Raw genomic sequence first — 20908 nt, 5'->3', positions numbered from 1 at the left:
ACACTAGATTTTCCTTTTTTTTTCAATTTTTATTAACTTACAGTGTTCGTGTTCCTGTGAAGTGTGTGGAGGCCTCCACCGGCAAGAGTCGAGCGAAGGACACTTGTGACGTTGTTGGCGACCGTCGTCGGTACCAGAGCTGTGTTGCGCGTAGAGTTTCCAACGAGTTGGCGACTCCACTTCAAGTCTCTCGTTGACCGCTGGCTTAGCGATGACACCAATTGTTGCCAATCTATTTGAATTAGTGCCGATATTATTGGGTCCTGTTTAGGATATGAAAGCACTATTTACCACTGGGTCTAATTCTTCTATTATCAAATGCTCTTTACCTGATTTTTCGGTCCGCTCTGTATGAACTGCAGTTTCCAAGTGCTTTCGATTTAATTTGAATTAGAAAAGTATGGACACTTTTCTATGACCATTGTGTCTTGGATAAAGACCTTTTCTTATAGACCCAGTAGTGCTTTCCTTTTCCCCAAGTTTTTATATCGTATGTCTCTTCTCGAAACTTATACATGTGTATTTCAGCTATTGTGTTTTTATGGTATATCGCTCAACTCTAGGTTTGTGTATTTGGTGTGTATATGTGTGTGCGTGTGATTATAGCTAACTTATGTCCTAGAGTAATTCTAATGTTTTACATTCTAATTTAAACCTACATATATTTATTTATTTATATAAACTAATTTATTTATGTTCTTAAAACTACTATATTCCTAAACGGTAACAAACCCAAAGAATATCAGGGTTTTGATTATTCAATTATTTATAACATTAGAGTTCAGTAAATTTACATTTGAAAATGAAGTGTTCGGTATTTGAATCATACGTAGAAACTTGATTCATATTCCGAACACTACTTCAATATTAATTTTGATGGAGATTTCTGCATAAAATACCATTCTTTTCAACCAATTATTGTAGGTTCTTACATTTTTAGCAATTACCATGAAAACAGCAAACAAAATAGTTGAAACAACTACAAAAACTGAAAAATTAACTATGCTTGTTTTTTACGGAATTTGCTAACGAATACATTTTATCATTGAATTTGACTGTCACTTTTTTGTAAACGTCTAATATTATAAATTGTAGGCTGTATCGATACCTGCAAATGACGTCAAAATGAAGCCTAAATCTCAAAGAATTTCTGTATTTTCATTATAGAATTATTTATAACATAAAAGTTTAGTAAATTTACATTTCAAAATGAAGTGTTCGGAATTTGAGACTGTTCGGAATATGAGATAAAACGGTACGATAACAGGAAATTTAGTGGAGAATTTGGGAAAAACTATTTCATCAAAATTGGATGGGCCATTCCGGCGATAGAAATCCCACCGGTTTGCAAAACATAGTTTCGAGAAAAACGCGTTTTAAATTTTCGATCCGCGTTTCTTACTTCTTAGGTCCACTAATTGGCACTAATTGGATTTGCCGCATAAAGAATGTTTTTTTAAATTGTGTAGCAAAAGCTATTTTGTAAATTACTGGTGAAGTTTAGTGCGTATTTAGTAATATTTAGTTGTTTATGCATTTTTTGATACGATCCCTATCCCTCGCACAAAAACAGTTGTCCTTTATATTCTTAAAGGATTTTGCGGGGATTGACAGTTCTGCTGTAGTTGTATATCTTGTAGAGCAATAGATATCCGGAATTCTACATGTTCCACTCTCGTTACCTTGTGGCAACTAATCGCATCAAACAACCGATACGCCAAAAAACAATAAAATTATCAATATTTCACTCTTTTAATTTTCCCACAGAATCGATATTAATGCAAGTCTGAACACATGAAGCGGATACCATATCGGAACATTGATAAGAAACTCATGGCGGGTCACAATTGCTATCGATATGGGAATAAACTAATTGACAAAGCAATTGACATCGAACAGCAGGCAATTTTGATTAAACCATTTGGAAACTGCACTCAATTGGGTAAAACAGAACGACATTGCCACGATAGCGTCCATGATACAGATAGAATTCCGACTATGGCTACGTTCGTCTCGTACATGCATAGTATCTTATAGTGTTTATAGGATAAAAAAATATGTACTCGGAGTACTTTGCAATTTCAGTTCAACTAAAATATTAAACATTCTTGACATCATATCACACATCATTAACAAATATTCGGACGGTGTCCAGGGGTCCAATGGTGAACGTGAGAGGCTCAGCTGGCCTGGGTTCAAGACCAACAACAGACCTTTCGAATTATCGAATAAATAAACCGACGGATAACAAGCACGTATAAAAAATCACACTCATTTTATTTATTTAAACACTGCAAGATTACATGAAGTTTATCTTACTTCACGGATGTTATGTATGATGTTTTGATAACTAGGTGATGGCTGTCGTGGTCATACATATCATACCAGAACTACGGGTTGTTCACCCGGGGGATTTCTCGCTGACGGATGAAAGCAGGAGCAATCCTACCAGTAGACCTTTGGGATTTCCTATAACAATAACAATAACAAACGAACAAATTTCGATGTTCTCTCAGGATCTCTGAATTCATTTTCAGCGTAATGTCACTTTCGAGCACATTAGCCCATACTGAAAAGTGATATCATACGCAAAAAATTGGGACAAATGCCGACCTTTGGGCTGTTTGGGAGTCAAGCAACGAAATCCGAGAGCAGTATCAACTTCAGCCACACATCACCAGCACTGGGCATCGCGTCCAGGTGAACATGGAAAAACTATTTCGCCGTAAATTGCGAAATTTATCTGCTTCCTTCCTTTGATGCACGTCTTGGTCAGTGCTATTTCTCCTGGTTTCGCTCGCATGGCGAATAGCAGATGCACCTGATTCATCTCTCATGAATACCATTCATACGCCGAAAAGCGTGGATCGGAAAGCGGAAAATGGGGGCAGAAAACTGCAATATATAATAAACTTGAAGGCAAAAATCTGGCCCCAATTTATGTAATGGATTTTGTCTGCTCTTTATTCTGCACAGCAAAATAATACGGGGCTTTTTACCACGGCCTTCACTCGGGTCTTTCATTACTTCATCTGTTTCGGCACCCTAACGGACGAACGTGGAGTCCGCTCATGAGGTGGGGCTCACGATCTTTTGTGGATAGCTATGGTTATTAGATGCCGCCGGCTAGCAACGCTGCTTTAATCCTCGCCGGAAATAGAATTCATATTAAAATTATGCAAGGGTTTGAAACCAACGATGAATGCCTTTGAATGACTAAACGTGGAAATTATGTGATTATCAGCATCATATCGTCTTGCCAATGCATTTTTGATTATGAAATACGTGTGATGATGTTAGAACCAGTGTTGCCACATTTTAATCTGTATCAGAGGGGTTAGAAATCTTTCCCATCTGTACTTTTTCTTCCAAAAAATTTACCATCAAAAATATTTGTTGTAGAAAAAAATCCATTTTATTAGCATAAAAAACACTCATTTATTTATAACAAATACCATATTCAAATTTCATTCGTCATTCGTGTGTTTGATGATGTTTATACATAGTTTTTTCTGAATGTAGATTGCATACTATCATTTATTAAAAATCTGTACTCTGTACCTTACAGAATCTGTACCAAAAAAAACGAAAAAATCTGTACCTTTCCAGATAAATCTGTACGTGTGGCAGCACTGGTAAGATCCAGTCGATTTTTTTTTTTAATTTCTAGAAGTTTGGAAGAGCTTGGTTAAATGATGTATTTAGTGTAGAATAGGACAGCAATCTTCATTTATAAGACTGGCCATTTGAACTTTATACAGACGCGAAACATTAAAAAAACGAAACGCCAATGTTTCATAACTAAAGAACCGAATGTAAAACAATCAATCCTTCACAAAATCAAGAGCAATTCCGCATGAATTACAACAAGTTCAATAATTGTAGGTTCATAGTTCTCAATCAATTCAAACAACATATTCGGCGTGTTTTCGATCAAGCTGTGGCAAATCATATCTTGCTGCACGCAAAGGTAGCTTGTTTAACCTTTTATAAAGCCGTGGAAACTAGGCAAGGACTCAACTCAAACTTCAGAGAACATAATCCTTACATGAGGAAGAACACATATTTGCCTTTGATAAAAATAAACTATTGAAACAGTTCAAAAATTGGTGGCAACTTTTTGGTTGCCACTGCTCGTCAACCCCAAAACGCAGTTTGTCGCTGACTTGTAAATTCACTTTATTGTGCCTTTGGTTATGCAAAAACCAAAACAATATTTCTGGTGCAGTAAAAAAATATTTTTTTGACGTAGGACTCTGTCCTCCATTTCTGTACCGGGGTGTAAGTTCAAAGTTTCGCAAACGAACGCGTGACGCTCGGAATGCAAGGTTTTGAACGTTAATACCTTATTGCCGGCTGGACGGAGTGGTATGATAATCTTCATTCACTTCATTCGAAAGACAAAATGGCAAGAGTTATATCATTGTAAACTATTGACCCGAAAACATGTTTCAATAGCTTAAAAATAGTTATGAAAACAGGCTACTTAAATCACACAACTCTGTATATAAGCCGGTGCTCGCTCGGAAATACATTTAGTAGCGATTGCAAAGTGACAGAGAAATGCTTTCGCTCGCTCGCTCGTCTAAACACTATGCTCTTCTTTTCTACTCCCATTTCATTTCTGCTATAGGACTGAACAGTGGCTTATAAGCCGTTGCCCGCTCGGAAATCCATGTAAATATAATTGTGAAGTGACATGGAGATGGTCTCGCTCGCTCAATCGCTGGCCTAAACACTAAAGCTAAAAATGCGTTTTTACATGATCGAGGTTCCCTAGCTTTATTTTGCATCCTGCGGTAACAGACGGAATAAGCTTATGTTTAGCAGCCATGACAAAATCATGATTCGGTAGATTAACGCGATATTCGAGATGCTTACTGCTCTATCATCTTGGAAACACACCTCTTTCGGGCCCATAATCGAAGCTAGGGGCGCGTGAATTTATTTAGAAATAAAAATGGAATTTTGTTACGTAACGATCACGTCTACCCCCGTCTCTCCTATGTCAGATTAACCCTTTCAATAGGCAGTGTGCTCCGCCGGAGTGCTACCGCTGTACGGAGCACTGCGCCGAAAAGAATGCACATTGCGCTGGTGTGATCGATGTACCGTATCACTCTCATGTCGTCTAAAGACGACGCTCGTAGCGATAGGGTTAAATAACAAAACCTCGACGCCCCCCCTACTCGCGTTACGTAATTTGTGCACGACGTCTAACGTCGTGTTTCATCCCGTCGAAACTGACAGCATGCGACTAGCGCTATCTGGATTTGCATCGTTTAGTGTTTGGATGTAATTGTCTCCACTGCAACTTCCCTGCGACTTTTGATATAATAACCGAAATACGTCACCCACGGGAAAAAAGTACAAACTACAAGTGGGAGAAGGATAGGAGGTTCCAAAAAAATAGATCACTTTAGTGGGGAGCAGGGATGCCAGGAGATTTTTTCAGATGTCTTCACATGGTACAAAAAATGTCTTCACGACCTTAGGGGCTGTCCGCATACCACGTGGACAACTTTAGTGGGGGTAGGGGGTAAGAAAATTTCTACGTTTGTCCACGGAGAGGGAAAAGAGGGTGTGAAATGAGTCCACATGGACAGGAAGAATACAATTATTTTTTAATACAATCACAAATACATTCAAAATTAAATAAAATCTGTTACATATTCGAAAATTTCAAAACTCTCCGTATTTATCAATAAATGGATAGAGCCGCCTGAGAGTGCGGCCACATTCATATATTTTTTCACATATATCATTAAACTTCTTCAGTGTAATCTATATTCTAAAAATATCTCACGTAAACTGTGGATGACCATGGTAATTCCTATGATCGAACTTTTATAGGTACGGATGAAAAAATATTCAGACATACCATGAAGTTTCAATCATTACGAAATCTTTTAATTTAACTACAAAAACTAAAACACAAATTAAACGGTTTCATAATGGCTGAAACTTCATGGTATGTGTAAATAGTTTCTCATCAAATATAATTTTGTATACATTTTGTTATATCTCGAGAACAGTTAGTCTTAGGAAGATGATGTTTGTATAGTTTTTCATACAGAATTGCGGGTAAAATAATTTTTTCAACGTATTTTGATTTCAACAAAATACAGGAACCGATATTTACATTTGCATGAGATTGTTGGTGCTCCCTTGGCCGAGTGGTTAGCGTCATAACTAACATGCCGGGTATTCGGGTTCGATTCCCGTTCTGGTCGGGGTAATTTTTCGTCAAAGAAATTTCCTCCGACTTGCACTGTGATCACGCGTATTCTAGAGCTTGCCACTCAGAATGCATTCAAGGCGTGTTATTTGGCATAGAAATCTCAACTAAGTACTAATAAAAATGACGCAAGTGATACTACGTTGAGACGGCGAAGTTCCTCTAGGAATGTTAGTGCCATTGAAAAAGAAGAAGAAGAAGATGAGATTGTCCATGCACCATTAATCGTCAAAGTTAAAACAATTGCCAGTATTCTAATAAAAATATACATGGAGTTAGGTAGCTGATTCGAAATACAGTAGAACCCCGATTATCCGCGTAATAATCTGGCAAAGTCAGCGCGGATAACGCAATAAAATATGGGGTTCAAACACGAAAAAAAGATATTTCAGCATAAAAATTATGTTATATCAATACAGAAATCCTTAAAGTGCCCATCTATTAGCTCATGTACACCAGTGTTCAGATAATGTGAACGAATTTCGAGAAGGCCACGAGAATTACTATAAATCTCGCTTTCGCGGATAATCCGAAACGCGGTTCATCCACTCGCGGATAATCAAGATGGCACTGTATTCCAGGAGGTGACTCATTAATCCTTCTAAAAATATGCTCAATTCTCATCTATCTGTTTCTATCAACCAAATTGAAGCTCTCCAACCACTCTACAATTCCTTCCTTGACACCCCACTGTTATCCTTCTTGTTGGTAAGGCAAAATATCGGTCTCAAGGAAAGTTCAATAATTATTTCGTAGTTGAGATTTGACCATAAGCGTGTAAGATGTTTTCCATCAAATATGACCCTCTATCGCCTCCTGAATTATTCTGGATCAACTACCTAACAATCTGTAGGGGAGAGGGGGCACATTCGGACACTTTTTTTCCTTGATTTTTAATATTTTTTGTAAAAATGAAAAAAAATCCTGAATTCACCGTGGTTGTCATTCGGACATCAATGTATCATATGAGCGTGTTGAAGGTGTGCGTTGATGCGATTAAGAATATTTTATTCGAATTTTTGGAAACTGCCTTTTTGTCCGAATGTGCCCTGGGGCAGTTTCGGACAGTACTGGGTCACTTTCGGACAACGAAAAAAAAATTAAAACTTTCGTTTCCTCTTATTTCCAGCATATTCATTTTTCTGTTTATCAGTATTTGACTGAAAGGAAATTGCTTGCTATGAGAGTCAGTAATAATTCGTGATTTTGCTTTCATCCATTTTCGAGTGGTGGTTTTCCGCGGTGAAGTTTTTGGAAAAGGTTCAACATTTTCCGGGGACAAAGTTGCCAAAGTAAAATCTGTCTTAGCTGTAGACACAATGTTTTGCAGCATTGTTGTATTACCCGATGAGTCAGTTGCTACCTCCGCTCCAGTAGGTGAAATCATTTGAGCATTCAAAATCCTTGTCCGAAAAAAACCTTTCTTGGGAATGGATAGCAACCTGTCATTTTGAATCCAGCTAGGATATTACTCAGATTGAAGGAAGCATTATAAGCCGATACAACTATACCTGAACGGTCATGTATAGAAATAGTTTTTCCAGGATGGTTGAGTAGCCAATCGTTCTGGGAAACTGAGAGCTTTTGGTTGAAAGGGCCAATAACTGAAACATCTAGCGGTTGTAAGCGATTTGTGACATAAGGTGGTAAATGGGAGGAAATCTGGCGTAGTGGTAACATCCATACTTCTCACGCAAAGATCACGAGTTCAATTCTCACTCCCGACATTCTTCCAAAAATGAAAGGTAAATGTGACGAACCAGCCAAAAGTGTTGAATGTCACTATAATAGAGAAAATAAACAAAAAATAGTGGAAAAGATACATGAATTGTGCAATTTTCTCGGCAATATTTAATTGTTTCCAAAGAGCAATGACTTTTTGATTGATTTTTGATTTTTTGAAATTGATTCGTTTACGTTGCTTTTTGCTACCTTTTTCAACTGATCCAGAACATTGAGAAACAGTTTTCCCATTATGCAACCGTTAGTTGGGAAATTAGCAAAGACGATGGACCCAGTTGGACCACCTGTGAGCTAGAATCATGAAAACGTTCTATTCGAAACTAGTTCGATAGCTCTTAGCATCTCATCTTTGTTGATGCTGGTTTTAACGGTTTTATTTTTGTAGTTTCGAACCATCATTAGGTCTGAGAATCAGACGAAATTGATGTTAGTTAGTAAACAACAATCAGACACAAATTTTATGAGGTATTAAACAGTGTCCGAATGTGCCCCACCACCGTCCGAAGACAAATCATAATTTTATTTAATAAATAGATCTTTCTGTCCCTGTTGTATGCACGGTTTTTTCATTTCATATTAGTTACTAACTGAGGTGGTGTACTTAAATTTCTAAATCGTTCACAAAGGAATTAGGGAAATGGTTACAACTTCCAGCTCAAAAGTTTCGAAACGTGTATGTAAAAGGGCACTTTGTTGTTTTCGTAAGTAATAAACGATCAGGAGATGTCAAACCATATGACAGCTGTTGGTGGAAGGGCTGTTAACTTACTTTTATTTTTAATTTGGATGATAATTATACCACTTAATTTTTACAAGCGTTGTCCGAAACTTTTTTGAGTTTTTTCCCACTAAACAACGTATTACATTGGGCTCTGGCCTGCCCACCCTCGTTGTCTCAGTATTTGGGTGGTTGGTCACTGGCAGATGCGGAGCAAATGGTAGAAGTTCATTGATAATGTGTCAGACTGTGGCAGTATCAGAGTCGTTAGAGAATCCAATGAATAAATTCTGGGAGTGCGAAGATGGACGATCACTCTCCAATAATTCCATAGAGGAAGCAAAATGTGAGGAGCATTTTGTGAGAAGCGTTAAGCGCAACGAAGATGGGCGTTATATAGTAGGACTACCAAAATCAGACGAAGCTCTGGCACGATTAGGCGAGTCGAAGTCGACGGCTATTCAACGTTTAAAAATGCTAGAAAGACGCCTGGGCCGCGATCGCACGCTTAAAAATGAATAAAATCTAAATCACGCCTTTATGGCTGAATATTTAGCACAAGGGCACATGAAGAAGGTGGTAAACGATCATACGAGTAGTTCCATTGTCAGCTACTACCTTCCACATCATCCGGTAATTAAAAATTCGAGCACCACCACACGAGTTAGAGTCGTTTTTGATGCGTCTAGTAAGACATCAACTGGAATGTCACTAAACGATGCCCTACTGAACGGCCCAGTTATACAAGATGACCTTCGATCAATCATAATGAGAAGCCGGCTGTATCCTATAGTACTAATCGCTGATGTGGAAAAGATGTTCCGGCAAGTGTTGATAGACCCTGCAGACCTACCATTGCAAAGGATCATATGGAGATTTTCAAAAGATGAACCAATAGAGGAATACGAACTATGTACAGTTACTTATGGCACTAAACCTGCCCCCTTCTTAGCTACACGCACCCTGAAGCAGCTTTCACTAGATGAGGCCGAAAATTTCCCACATTCGTCAAGGAAAATGGCAAGGGATGTCTATATGGATGACATCATCACGGGTGCGAGTGATGTATCAGAAGCAAAAACACTTCGCAAACAATTGGATGATATGTTGTTGACAGCAGGTTTTCGTTTGCGTAAGTGGGCCTCGAATGATGAAGATGCATTAGAGGTAGTCGAACATCAGAATCTCGCTCTTCCTCTTATTAATGGATACATTAATACACTCAGAACAGACAATCAAAACACTCGGTTTGATATTGGAGCCGAAAACCGATAATTTCCGGTTCAACATTGAATGTTCGTCAATACCCACCACAGAGATGACCAAGCGAAAAGTTCTTTCATGCATCGCAAGAATTTTCGATCCCTTAGGTTTGGTTGGACCCGTGGTAACAAAGGCCAAAATATTCATGCAGCGGATTTGGGAACTAAAAAATAATGCCAAGCAACCCTTAGATTGGGATGAAATACTTCCGCAACCATTATTGAATTATTGGATGGAATTCTAAAAAAGGATTCCAGAGCTGCATAAGCTTCGCATCCCTCGTTTCGCTAAGCAAGTTGATTCGACTCACAATGAACTGCACTGTTTTTCCGATGCGTCCGAACAAGCTTATGGAGCTTGTATGTATCTTCGATCCCAAGATGCAAATGGATTAGTAAAGATTACTCTTCTATCCTCGAAATCGCGCGTTTCCCCTTTGAAGCGTCAAACCATACCTCGGTTGGAGCTGTGTGGAGCAAAATTAGCTGCAGAAATATATATTAAGGGTGTGGAATCACTCAACAATACCTTCGAAACCTTTTTCTGGACAGACTCCAAAACCGTACTGCAATGGCTTAAGCAGCCCCCAAATACGTGGAACACTTTCGTGGCTCACCGAGTTGCATTCATTCAACACTCTACTCAAAATTGTCAATGGAGGCATGTTCCAGGAGTATGTAACCCAGCCGATCAGCTGTCAAGGGGCTTAACGGCTCAACAACTTATTGAGGATTTTGTTTGGTGGAATGGACCCGATTGGTTACACCAGGCGAAGGATTTATGGCCAAATCCAATGGATATCTCTTTCGAATCCAATCAATATGAAAATGAAAGGCGGAAGACTGTTGTTGCGACCGTTGCTTCCCAAATCTCGCCTTTCAACAGTTGGTATTTCGGAAGGTTTAGCGAATATTCCGCTCTTATTCGTATAACAGCAATACTCCAACGTTATCTACAGAATTTGAAAACTCCAGATGCTAAGCGGGTTCGCTCTGAGCCACTATCACCCAAAGAATTACTGGCAGCAGAAATGCGTCTTGTCCAATTGGTTCAGCAGGAAACTTTCTGTAAAGAAATAAAGGCATTGTCGAAAGGCGAATATGTACATCGTGACTCCAAATTAAGATGGTTTAATCCAAGACTTTCCAGTGAGGGAATCATTCGCATCGGAGGAAGACTAGAGAACGCCGAACTGTATGACGATGTAAAACATCCAATGGTGATTCCAGGAAATCATCAATTTTCAAAACTCCTAGCTGTCAGCTATCACAAACGATTACTCCATGCCGGACCGATTCTGGCCATTGGAAGACGAAATTTATGCCGGACTACTGTGCACCACTGTCTCAGCTGTTATCGAGCAAAACCTCAGCTACTACAACAATTCATGGGGCAGCTACCTGTTAAACGCGTTACTGCTTCACGGCCGTTCACCACAACTGGGGTAGATTATTTTGGCCCAGTGTTTATACGACAAGGCTATTATGTGGCAGTGTTTATCTGCTTCAGTACCAAGGCGGTTCATTTAGAATTGGTTTCGGACTTATCCACCGCTAAGTTTATCCAAGCTCTCCGACGTTTCACTGCTCGCAGAGGCAAATGTTCCCATATATATTCCGACAATGGTACTAATTTTGTCGGCGCACGCAACGAATTACGAGAACTCCTTCAGAAATTACAATGCCGTAAACACCATGAAGAAATACGAATTCAATGTGCACAAGATGGAATCAATTGGCACTTTATTCCGCCAGGCGCTCCACACTTCGGTGGATTGTGGGAAGCTGCTGTGCGTTCCGCCAAAAAACACCTTCTTCGAATTTTAGGGCGCTCTTCTGTATCTTATGAAGATTTTACAACATTGTTAGCCCAAGTAGAAGGTTGCTTGAATTCGAGGCCTCTCACATCGCTTACGGACGACCCCACAGATCTCCAACCGCTTACACCAGCTCACTTCCTTGTGGGATCATCACTGCAAGCGTTACCCGACCAGCAGTACACGTGCATTCCAAGTAACCGGCTCGCTCATTGGCAACAAATTCAGCAGCAACTTCAGAATTTTTGGCGTCGATGGCATCTTGAGTATTTGGCTCAACTTCAAGCTCGAGTGAAGAACTGGCACCCGCCAGTAAACATAGAACCAGGGAGACTTGTCATCATTGTCGACGAGAATCAGCCGTCGATGAAGTGGAAGATGGCCCGTATACACCAAGTGCACCCCGGATATGATGGTATAGTTCGCGTTGTAACTCTGCGTACTTCGAGTGGCTATTTGAAGAGACCAGTTACCAAAATTTGCTTACTCCCAGTTACACCAACTACTGAATCGGTCGAAAGTGTATCACAAGATTCAACTGAAATTCCTAATTTCAGGGGGGGTCGGGATGTTTAGGCATATCACCCCTCGGATGTCGATATGAGATGCTGTGAGTTCATCCCATCACCCTTTACGAATCTCGGTTATTCATAAAAAAAAAACAATAGGGAATTCATCGATGAAAGGCAATAATAACAGTCGGAAAAATAACTGGTCGGTCGTAATCCATCAGCATGTCCACATAGTTTTACACGGAAAACCCATCCAATCTCAAAATATATATATATATATATATATATATATATATATATATATATATATATATTGAAAATATGACCGATCGTTTCCGGAGTGGGAAAATAACGACAAGAAAATAGACGAGCAAAATGCGACATCGAAAATTTGAGTGGTTTTTGAAACGCTGTACCTCTGTTACAAAATAATGCATTTATCAAAGCATCAACTGGATCTTGTATAGAATATTTTCAGGTTTTTGGTGGGCCATCGATTTACTGTGCGTTCATTATTTCATGAAATATTTTTCATTCGATATAAAATACCTCTGTAGTAAAAAGTTCTACTGAATCTGTCTATGAATCGTATGGAAGCAAAATGGTGAAGTTGATTGGATTGTTACTGGGAATATATTTTTCAAATCTATAGAAACTTTGAAAGCACCAATAACGCGCTTCTCTGAAGTAGGAATTTGAAGCTTGAAAATGATGTATTTTTTGTCTCCATGTCATCATTTATATCGAAACTACAGGGTTTCGAAATCGTAGAAAACACACTGATGAAAATTCGGCACTGAAGGAGCCTGGATGCAGTACAACCCTGATGCGGATTATTCGCGACAGCGAGTTTCATAGTAAATCAATAGAATTTCCCGGAATTTATCAGTGAGTGGTCCATCTGTTTTGTTTTGGTCATTTTGATTTTTGTTTTGTTTTTTGTTTTTATATTTGGCCACTGGTGTACATTATGGATAGTTTAATGATTTCTGTATTGATAAAACACAGTTTTTATGCAGAAACGTCTTTTTTTGTGTTATCCGCGATTTTCGCGATATCGTTGAGCTTGTCCGATTATTCCGCGGATAATCAGGGTTTTTCTGTATACACAATATCCACTTCAAAGTTTGTTGTCGATACTGTCAACACCTCAGGAAGCTTCTGAAATAAAGCTGTGAATGTGAATTAACTTTCTAGTATTGAATATCTATTCTAAAATTGCATCTGATAATGATTTGAAATCCATTTGTTTTTATTAGATTGTCGTTGCTCAAGATCAATTTTTATATTCGAATGCGGTTTGTTCAACTGTATATTGCGCGTTCCCATTTTGGCGAACCAGATAGCCTTTATACCTTCGCAGATAATAGAAAAACAAAGTATTTCAAGTATTTCAAAATTTAACTCATATAAAATATAAGCTTTGTTTTGCTATTAATATCTCTGCCATAAAACCTCAATGTGCCACAGCAAAGCGTGGCGGGGTACAGCTTTTAAAATTTGAACCAAAATAAACTTAAATAAAATTGAATTTTAAGTTATGCGCAATTCAGTTATTTCCTCCATCCTTATAAAGGAGGAGTATGAAAATGTCCACGCAGGAGGAGGGGGGAATCTAAAATCGTCCTTTTTCTGTCCACGTGGTATATGGACAGCCCAATATTGGAGGAAACTAAAATTCATAACCTGGTTTTGAATTTTGATAATTGAATTTTGAAATTGTTTGATAGATTATTCAATGTATACTCTAATTGTTATATAGCACGATTCATTAAACTTTTCTTGAGATTTTCAGTTTATTTTAAATATATGTGAACAAAAAAAATATTGTGCTACAGCGAATTAATTTTGTGAGTTTAGAAAGGATAATTGACTTGCTAAACCGTCATTTGTCAAACAATTTTTATAGATAAGTCAATTAGTGTATTTCAGGTTTGAAGTTTTGGTTGTAACGCAAACCATATCCATATAACTAATTATTGAAACGATATGTAACCGAAAAACATTCGCCGGGTAAGGGAGTAAAAAGTGCCACTAAAATAAATCACTAGCTGTACGGCAAATATTGTAGAGGATATTAAATAGGAAATTTTGAAGGTTTATTTGAACCCCTATCTGGTTTAACATCGGATCTATAGTGAAAAACGTACTTTTTCGTTTATTTCACGCCATCCTGTAAAGCTTGGAGATAAAAATTTAAAAAAAATACTGAATGTGAAAATCATCAAAAATTTAGACTGAAAAAAATATTGAAATTTTGTATTTTTTATTTTTTTGGGATTTAGAGATTCAGTACTACTCTAACTCATATTTAAATGTGTTCCTACGGCGTTTCTAGATGTGTGTGATTTTTTCAGATTTTTTTCATATTTCCATACCAGTGCCAGTGTTGCGCGGCACAAAAAATTTTTTTTTATATTTCCAAAGGGTGTGGCTGGGCAAGCAAGTAAAAAGTGCCCCCAAAACAAATCACCAGCTGTATGGAAAATATTGTATAGGGTACTAAATGAAACATTTTGGCACTTTTTACTCCCTTACCCAGCCACACTCTTTGGAAATATAAAAAAAAAATTGTACCGCGCAAGACTGAAAAAAATCTGGAAAAAAACACACATATCTAGAAAAGCCGTAGGAACACATTTAAATATGAATTAGAGTAGTACTGATTCTCTAAACCCCAAAAAAAATTAAAAAACTTCAATATATTTTTTAGTACGTCAATTTTTGATATTTTTATCTCGAAGCTTTTGAGGATGGCGTGAAATAAACGAAACGAAATAAACGAGTAGCTTTATTATCGACCGAAAAAATCCGGTTGGGACACTCCAATGTATAAAGAAAAAACGGAGCATGGAAGATAGTGTTTGAGTGTGAACGGCCCGCCCTGAAGGTCCAAAGCGTAGCAGCTTTCCTTGACGACAGTGATTTTGAAGTTGATGTTCACTTTGGTACAGAAACATTCGTTACATTGATTGCTAAGCCAACGGTAGTCCTACGTCCACACAGATATAACCCACGCCTAGTTTTTATATAGACTTACAAAGAAAAAAATGAAAATTTGAATTTCTCATCAAATACACCAATTGAATTGAAAAATCTGCATGATCTTACACAGTAGAGACAGTGAAAAACTTATGAACTTGTTGCCGGCGCTCTGAAATCGCGGTTTTTCTACATAAAAATAACTCCCAAATTAATATTGTACATTTTTAGTAGCCCTGTAAAAATTGGAGTATTGCCATACACCTTTAAAAGTATTGAAATAATATTACAAGTGCGGCAAAAAAAAATTTTGTAGGTGGCAATATACTACAGGGACGGAAAAGTCCCGGGATTTTTCAACACATGGCGCTACTAAAAATGAACAAGATTCATTTCTAGAAGTTCACCTGTCAATAACTTATGTGTGAATGTATGTGTGATGTGTGTTTCTTGACATTTTGTTTATTTGTTCACAAACTACAGTTGTTTAAGTGTCACTACCTGAGCATTCGCATAGAAAATGGAAAAAGAGGAATATATCGTATTTTGATCAAACATTGTTTTTTGATGGGAAAAACTCTTGAATAATCCATGCAGTGGTTGACGAAATGTTATTCCACTTCTGCTCCTTCGAGAACAACAGCTTATCGGTGGTTTAGTGCATTTGAAATAAATCGTACAAGCACCGTAGATGCACCTCGCTATGGAAGAGAGCTACAAATCCATAGATTGTGCATAGACTCGTTTTGAACGATTGTAAAGTTAAGTAACGCGAGTTAGTTGAGCCGTAGGCATTTCAAAAGAACGAGCGGGATACACTTGCACTATATTTTAGACATAAATAAGCTATGCGCGCGGTGGTTGCCGCGTTTGCTGACCGTCGACCAAAAAAAGCGGCGCGTTGATGGTTCAACAGCCGGTTTGGTTGAAGCGTAAACAAGTGGACTTCGATCCATTTTGTGAATGGATGAAACGTGAATCCACTACCACACTCCTGAGTTCAATAGGCAGTCTGCAGAGTGGCTGACAAGCACAAAACGTCTAAGACTTAGACGTTTCGTAGTACAGAAAGGGAATCAAAATGTTGGAATCTCGCTATACCAAGTGTATTGCCCTCGAAGGGAACTATGTTGAGAAATAAATATAGCTTTGCCCAAAAACGATTGTTTTCATTAAAAATCCCGGGACTTTTCAGCCCATGTAGTAGTTCCCTCGGCCTTATGTAGAAGGTCGATAAAATGGAAAAGGTCGGATCAAAATGATCTATAGAGAAATTTGTCGCTATACAGATTGTCGCAAATTTAGTCGAAGCTGTCGTGACTTTCGACTATATTTTTTTCGAACCTTATGTTTAATCTTGGAATCAGATGTAAGTAATTAATCATAGACGAAAAAGTTACTCTTTGTTCGAATGACATAGCTCAATTTTCGGAAAATGAAACGATTGAATAGCTAATCGACACAATATGAACTACTATCATCATTCTAACAAATTTCCAACAGACATTTTTACCAACTCTGGTGCACAACAGCGGGAAAATTACATGGCTACTGCACACGTGCACACTATATATGGCCGACGGCTATAACCCGAAAGCTACACTCCATAGACATGCAAATTAGCAACTCGGATATGATCAGTATTGCCATGTGTTGTCCCCGCGTCGGTTACCTAATTCACAATCGGACAATTTAGTGCATCAAATATTTAATTTCAATCGAACATGAAACACCACTCTTCACTTTGCTAGATGATAACGGAATGCAGCATACAAGTACTGGAAACAAAAACACAATCTGTTCAAAGGGTAACCGGATGTACCAATTCGTTCTAACATGTAAATCAGTATCTGACGAGTGAATGATAACACGAAAAAATCGAACCTACTAATTAAATATTTAGCACGTTCACGTTACTGTAGTTCGGTACTGGGGTTGGTCCTGGTTGAGAAAAAAAAAGACTGACTGACTGTTTTTGAAGCAATCGGAACAGATATTTTAAATTTCATGTCCGCTGTACAGCATATGGTATGTTTTACGCACAAGTAATAATTATCACTCACAAATGAAATGGTGAACCGAAGTGACAGTTAATTGATTATATGGATTCAATAATTGGTCAAAAATAATCAGTGCCGTAACATGATCGAATCATTTGACAATTCTATCGAATAGCTATCTGAGAGTGATAGCCATCTCGCATCAACATCAAACCTTGATTCGTTATCGTTATTCCGATCTTTCTTAAGCGTGGATAGACAAAGGACACCAGTCTTATTTGGACAACTATAACCTAAGCCGGATCGAACTCACAATAAAACCACAAGCCGACAAAAAAACCGTACTGCTGTTCGTCATCACTTATTTTCTGTCAATTTCTGTCAAATATCTGTACACTACTCGTGTGAGTGTTGTTTAATGTTAATTGGATGAAATCAGCATTTAATACTAACTCCGGCCGAGACTGCTCTTTAAATATTGTAGCGCGAAACGGACTATTAATGTCACCGCTCTCTGTGCTGACAAGTGGATTTGGACTAATTTAGCAGAAATATTAACAATTCAGTTCGTGACGCAGTCAAAACAATGTGAGCACAAGTGCCATTATCAGGTGCATATCCAAAATGAAGCCCTGGCTCCATAGGATGCGATACCCTGGCGTTGGTAAAATTCTGCCGCAGGACGTTTTACCTTTGTCATCACACATCTGCTGCATGTGAAATCGTCTGTGAGATTTTTTATGCCTCGTATTCATGGATGTGTAATTAAGCAAACGGCACTTTCGATGGGAAACACCAGTGGTAGACAAAATGTGCTATATTGCTTCATTTTCTAATATTGCATACATATGAATAGATATATGCCCCCTCTTAAATCTGTTGTAACATTCACGTCCTAAACTGCAATGAATTATTCTATAATTGAATATTATTGAATAATTTATTATAGCGATACTGTCGCTGTTGACTTTCGATGAGAGATATAGTCGCGCAGAGAATAAGTATTATATGTGTACAGTGTTATATTCCATACCAGTGATGTCGCTTTTAGAAATCCACGATTTCATGATTCAAACGTATATTGAGTAGACTTAGTAGTTGCTCTCCATTATTAAGCTGACATTTTCTACGGTCATCCGGAGTTTCATTCACAAAAAAATTCGATCTTCTTAGTCTCGATGGTTGCTCGTTCGCTTACTCAACGATCGATCGTGAGTTCAAAACTCAGGGTCCTCAATTGACCATTTTGTATTGTTATAGAATCATCAATCATCAGCGATTGAAATCGATCCACGGTTGAATGGAGATCGATCCATCCATACAACTGCTCTGCTCTGCAAGAAACATCTGCAAGCTGTTGTGCTATATATAACAGAACAATATTCATTTCAACTGTCTCCGCTGTCCGGTGGTTTAACTAAATAATGGAAGAACAGAAGGAATACTCTTACGCCTAAAATGGCTATCGTACATTACATTTACATATACATGTAACATGTACACCATTAAAATCCGGCTCTGTTACAGCTAAAATGCTAATGAGCCTAAATAAATAAACAAATGGGATAAAAAAAAACTCCGCAAAAACACTTTAAGAGGCACACGGAACTAACAATACTCCTTCATTGTACACGACTCGTTTTTGACGTAGAACTACGTCTTTCAGGAAGGGTGCCAAATCAGAAAACAAGTCACGTTTTTATGAAACAAAGTTAACGTTAATAACTATTTTCACTGTGAACGAATTCTCATGATTTGCATACCAATCGAATCGGAAATTCTCTAAGATTTGTTTGATATGCTATATATTAAAGGGTGTGTCACATCAAATTGCATCACGGAAAAAACGATGTAGAAATTTAATTTTTAGGAATTATATCTTCAGCTTTCGCTTATAATCAGATAAGAGTGTATAGATCACGTTGGCCATGCTTCACTGTCAATTTTTCGTAAATTTGGAAAAATGTCGTCGAACGAAAAAGAGCGTCGTGAATTAATCCTGTGCACTCATTTCGAGAATCCGGAGTTGTCACATCGGGACATCGGTAAGATGCTGGGAATCGTTCAATCCACGGTCAGCAGAGTACTAAAACAATACTTCGAGAACCTAACCATCGACCGGAAGGTGAAGAACGGCAAAAATGGATGCTCCGTCAGTGAAAAAGATCACAAGCGCGTAGTTAAGCAGTTTAGACGTGATCCGAGAAGTTCGGTCCGGGATGTCGCCAATAAGCTGAATTTGTCAAGTTCATTCGTCCAGCGGACCAAGCAGCGGGAGGGCCAGCGTACATACAAGGTTCAGAAGGCTCCTAACTGCGACGAAAGGCAAAACATGGTGGAGAAGACGCGAGCCCGGAAGCTGTACACCGAAATGCTGACGAAGCCGCATTGCCTGGTAATGGACGACGAAACCTACGTCAAAGCGGACTTTCGTCAGCTGCCGGGCCTGTTGTTCTTCTCCGCAGAGGACAAATTCAGCGTTCCGGAGGAGATTCGCAAGCAGAAACTATCCAAGTTTGCCAAAAAGTACATGGTGTGGCAAGCGATCTGCTCTTACGGAAAGCGGAGCGCCCCCTTCGTGATGACCGGCACGGTAAACGGGCAGGTTTACCTTAAGGAGTGCCTACAGAAGCGCTTACTACCACTATTGAAGCAGCACGAGGGCCCGACCATCTTCTGGCCGGATCTCGCTTCGTGCCAATATTCAAAGGACGTGTTGGAGTGGTACGAAGGCAACGGGGTCACCTTCTTGCCAAAGGAAATGAACCCGCCCAACGCGCCGGAGCTTCGCCCAATAGCGAAATATTGGGCGATTGTGAAGCAGGCCCTCCGAAAGAACCCAAAATTTGTCAAATCGGAGGCGGACTTCAAGAGAAAATGGATTTCTGTTAAAAAAAAAACTATAACCTGACGTTGTACAGAACCTTATGGACGGGGTAAAGAGGAAGGTGCGAGCATACGGGCTTGGGCTCGAAGTATGAATAAAAAGAAAATGCCAAAAGTTGTTTAACAGTTTTTAATTTACTGTCTAAAATTTTCAAAAGGATCGGTCTACTGGGCGAATTTCTACAGCGTTTTTTCCGTGATGCAATTTGATGTGACACACCCTTTACAATTCGCTAATCTCTAAACGGTTTAAATTCATAAAAACTGGAAGAACTTCCTTTTCTCCCATACATTTGTTCTGCCGATTTGTGTGCTAACCCTACCCGTATTTCGAATGCTTATAACTCGAACATTTCTTAACAGATCGGAATGATGGAATGATAGGAAATATTTCTACGCGTCTATCACAATTAATAAAATGTTATAGTTCATGAGATTACCAATTGAATAACTGTAAAATGTCAAGCGCCCCAACTACCAAGTTTTGGTTGGCCCGATCTACGGTTTCCCCAACACAGACTACAAAATCGATGTACCTGTGGAAATCCGCTCTGCAAATATACATGCAAATCGGAGGTATTTTTGTTCCCACCGCGCTCTGTTTCCTTAACACGGACTTCAAAATCAATGTGCCTGGGGGAATTCGCTTTGTCAAAACATGCAAGTCGGGGGTATTTTCTTCCCACTGAGCTGTGTTTCCCTAACACGGACTTCAAAATCAATGTGCCTGGGGGGATCTGCTTTGCAAAT

Source organism: Toxorhynchites rutilus, chromosome 3, assembly GCF_029784135.1.
Source record: "Toxorhynchites rutilus septentrionalis strain SRP chromosome 3, ASM2978413v1, whole genome shotgun sequence".
Classification (NCBI taxonomy): Eukaryota; Metazoa; Arthropoda; class Insecta; order Diptera; family Culicidae; genus Toxorhynchites; species Toxorhynchites rutilus.
Note: the sequence above shows the minus strand (reverse complement) of the source record.